A 4,916-nucleotide genomic window follows, 5' to 3' on the forward strand; every position below is an offset into this window, starting at 1 on the left:
AAATATCTAAATACATTTAAATACATCAATAAAAATATCTAAATACATTCAAATATATCAATAAATATTTATAAATACATTCAAATATGTCAATAAATATGTAAAAATACATTCAAATATATCAATACAAATTTATAAATACATTCAAATATATCAATAAATATGTATAAATACATTCAAATATATCAATAAATATGCATAAATACATTCAAATATATCAATAAATATGCGTAAATACATTCAAATATATCAATAAATATGCATAAATACATTCAAATATATCAATAAATATGCATGAATACATTCAAATATATCAATAAATATGCATAAATACATTCAAATATATCAATAAATATGCATAAATACATTCAAATATATCAATAAATATGTATAAATACATTCAAATATATCCATAAATATGTTTAAATACATTTAAATATATCAATAAATATGTATAAATAGATTCAAATATATCAATAAATATGTATAAATACATTCAAATATATCAATAAAAATGAATAAATACATTCAAATATATCAATAAATATGTATAAATACATTTAAATATATCAATAAATATGTATAAATACATTCAAATATATCAATACAAATGTATAAATACATTTAAATATATCAATTAATATGTATAAATACATTTAAATATATCAATAAATATGTATAAATACATTCAAATATATCAATACAAATGTATAAATACATTTAAATATGTCAATAAAAACCTTGGACATAAATATTCAAGAAGCAGTAATTTGAATAAACTGGGAGGAAACTGTAGTTTTGTGTGTTTCTCTTCACGTCTGCAACACAAAAACACATCTGCAGGGAAGAAAGAAAAGATGAAGAAAAGAGGACGAGGTGAAGAATCTCACGTTCATGACTGTGAGAAACACGGCTGCGCTAATGGCTTCATTCAAGAAGTACTTGTGAGAAGTATTATGTTCGGTAGTATGTGAGACAGCAGACGCTCATGACCTCACGAACAACAACACAATCTTTATAGAGCTCAGATGTTCATCTGATAACGAGGGTTGAAGGCGGATCCAGTGAGTCCAGGAGGAGAGACTCACATGTCGCTGCCATCATGAAGGACCTGGTCCAGCTGCTCGCGCTCGTCCTGGCCTTCGCCGGCTGGATCCTGGTCTACGTGTCTCTGGAGGACCAGTACTGGAAAGAGTCCACCACGGAGGGAAGCGTCATCACCACCAGCACCATCTACGAGAACCTGTGGATGTCGTGTGCGAGCGACTCCACCGGCATCTACAACTGCAGGGACTTCCCTTCGCTGCTCGCCCTGCCAGGTCAGTACTCTATAGTATTACTAGTATTACTACTATTATCATCATTATTACTATTATTATTACTACTATTATTATCATTATTATTATTGTTACTATTATTATTATCATTATTATTATTATTATCATTATTACTATTATTATTATTATTATTATTATTATTATTATTATTATTATTACTATCATTATTATAATAATTATAATTATAATTATAATTATTATAATAATTATAATTATAATTATTATTATTATTACTATCATTATTATAATAATTATAATTATAATTATTATTATTATCATTAACATTATTATTATTATTATTATTATTATTATCTACAACTGCAGGGACTTCCCTTCGCTGCTCGCACTGCCAGGTCAGTACTTTATACACATTTATCAGGTACTACTACCAGAAATATACAAGTACTTTATACACATTATATCAACCACGAGAAATATACAAACAATTATCATTTAAAATATTCATTAACGGTTTGGTTGTCATTAAAATGTAAAAGAACGTCTTTTAAAAACTCTAAAGACTTAAATCTTCTTCAAACCTCTTCACCTCGAGTCGCTTTGATGGATCTTCATGAAGACAAACGACAGCCTCGTGACCTCTGACCTCTGACCTCTGTGTCCTCGAGCCTCACAGGCTGTTGAACAAACACTTGAAAAGAAACGACTCGAAGCGTCAATCATTAAACTTTGGTTTCGACTGAAGTTTCTTCTCAAACTCCTCAAACCTCCCGACATGAACGCGGCGGTGGAAGCTTTTTCCTTCTTCCTGGGCTTCGTGTCCTGGGTCATGGTCGGGGTCGCGACCCCGAACCGCAACTGGAAGGTGTCGTCGGTCGACGGCAACGTCATCACCACGAGCACCATCTACGAGAACCTGTGGATGTCGTGTGCGACCGACGCCACCGGAGTACACAACTGTCGCGACTTCCCGTCGCTGCTCGCGCTCAACGGTACGTGACGACTTTAACTGACGACACAGACACACAACCATGACACTGTGAGACACAGACACAAAACACGACACTGACACACAACTGTCGCGACTTCCCGTCGCTGCTCGCACTCAATGGTACGTGACGACTTTAACTGACGACACAGACACACAACCACGACACTGTGAGACACAGACACAAAACACGACACTGACATACAACACTGTGAGACACAGACACACAACCACGACACTGTGAGACACAGACACAAAACACGACACTGACACACAACACTGTGAGACACAGACACACAACCAACGACACTGTGAGCCACAGACACACAACCAACACACAAGGATGTGTTTTTGTGTGTTTGTCTTCATAATCCCATGTAGTGTTTGTATTACCTTGTAAATCTGTTTGTTGTGAGTCCATAGTTGCTTGTGTGTAGATACTCAGTGTGTAGATACTCAGTTTGTTGGTGTTTGTTGTTAACATTAGTGTTAACAAGTTTGTTTACTAGATAATCTGTTTGTGTGTCTTTTTTTCTCACTATGTATGTTTAGTTTTTTGTGTTTTTGTGTCTTTCCTAGCAGTTGTTTTGCATATACTAGTGTGTGTGAGTGTGTGAGGGTGTGAGTGTGTGAGTGTGTGAGTGTGTGAGTGTGTGAGTGTGTGAGGGTGTGAGGGTGTGAGGGTGTGTGTGTGTGAGTGTGTGAGTGTGTGAGTGTGTGAGTGTGTGAGGGTGTGAGGGTGTGAGTGTGTGAGTGTGTGAGTGTGTGAGGGTGTGAGGGTGTGAGTGTGTGAGTGTGTGAGTGTGTGAGTGTGTGAGTGTGTGAGTGTGTGAGGGTGTGAGGGTGTGAGGGTGTGTGTGTGTGTGTGTCTAAGAGTGTTTGCTTTCTCCCTCAGTGTGTTTGTGTGTTAAAACGGTCAAAACACGAGTCCGCTCCGGTCGCTCCGTCACTTCCTGTTTCCGGGTCTTAATGCTTCACTAGGAGAGGATCTGTGAGTCACGAGTCGTTGTTCTTCGAGTCAAACAAACACATCTTTACGATCCATCGGACGCCGGCGACTGTTCAGGTCGATCAGGTCCTTGAACTGTAGAAACATCGCTATATTTAAGGCACATCCCGGGTCGAGAGGTCGAGAGGTGGAGAGGTGGAGAGGTGGAGAGGTGGAGAGGTCGAGAGGTGGAGAGGTGGAGAGGTGGAGAGGTGGAGAGGTGGAGAGGTGGAGAGGTGGAGAGGTGGAGAGGTGGAGAGGTGGAGAGGTCGAGAGGTCGAGAGGTGGAGAGGTGGAGAGGTGGAGAGGTGGAGAGGTCGAGAGGTCGAGAGGTCGAGAGGTCGAGAGGTGGAGAGGTGGAGAGGTGGAGAGGTGGAGAGGTCGAGAGGTGGAGAGGTGGAGAGGTGGAGAGGTGGAGAGGTGGAGAGGTGGAGAGGTGGAGAGGTGGAGAGGTGGAGAGGTGGAGAGGTCGAGAGGTCGAGAGGTGGAGAGGTGGAGAGGTGGAGAGGTGGAGAGGTGGAGAGGTCGAGAGGTCGAGAGGTCGAGAGGTGGAGAGGTGGAGAGGTGGAGAGGTGGAGAGGTGGAGAGGTCGAGAGGTGGAGAGGTGGAGAGGTGGAGAGGTGGAGAGGTGGAGAGGTCGAGAGGTCGAGAGGTCGAGAGGTGGAGAGGTGGAGAGGTGGAGAGGTGGAGAGGTCGAGAGGTGGAGAGGTGGAGAGGTGGAGAGGTGGAGAGGTGGAGAGGTGGAGAGGTGGAGAGGTGGAGAGGTCGAGAGGTGGAGAGGTGGAGAGGTGGAGAGGTGGAGAGGTCGAGAGGTGGAGAGGTGGAGAGGTGGAGAGGTCGAGAGGTCGAGAGGTGGAGAGGTGGAGAGGTGGAGAGGACGAGAGGTGGAGAGGTGGAGAGGTGGAGAGGTGGAGAGGTGGAGAGGTGGAGAGGTGGAGAGGTGGAGAGGTGGAGAGGTGGAGAGGTGGAGAGGTCGAGAGGTCGAGAGGTCGAGAGGACGCCCCCCTATCGCCCTATTGGTTCCTTCAAACTTCCTGTGCCACGATCTCCTGTGGAGAGAACTTCCTACTTTGTTTCCTTTTCTAATCATTCAAATGTTCTTGAGTGAGGTTCCTGTCTCTAACCCCCCCTCACAGGTGTGTCCCCCCCCCTCACAGGTGTGCCCCCCCCTCACAGGTGTGCCCCCCCCTCACAGGTGTGTCCCGCTTCGTTCTTTGATCCACGACCTCAGGTGTGATTGACAGACGAACAGACGTTTAAATAACTGGTGTCTCTACGTCTGTCCAGGCTTGTCTTGAGACAGTTATTCAGTCTGAGTGGATGTTGATGTGATGTTTATACATTATAATGTATATCTTATTATATTATGTATAATTATTATATAATATGATTATATCTCTTATTATATGATGTATAATTATTATATAATATGATTATATCTCTTATTATATGATGTATAATTATTATATAATATGATTATATCTCTTATTATATTATGTATAATTATTATATAATATGATTATATCTCATTATTATATATAAATAATCATTAGATACAAACGTTTAAGCTCTTAGATGAAGCGAGTAGTTTATACTTTATATTTTGATGATCTTTTAGTATTAATTTAAGTATGGAGTATATATA

General features: G+C 40.6%; 1 pseudogene; it reads left to right on the plus strand.

Annotated features, from left to right (window-relative positions):
• Positions 1 to 1,102: 1,102 nt before the first annotated feature.
• LOC148065612 (claudin-15-like) overlaps positions 1,103 to 4,916 on the plus strand; it is a 12,531-nt pseudogene continuing 8,717 nt past the window's right edge.

Source organism: Callionymus lyra, chromosome 14 (genome assembly GCF_982586985.1).
Source record: "Callionymus lyra chromosome 14, fCalLyr1.hap1.1, whole genome shotgun sequence".
Taxonomy (NCBI): domain Eukaryota; kingdom Metazoa; phylum Chordata; class Actinopteri; order Syngnathiformes; family Callionymidae; genus Callionymus; species Callionymus lyra.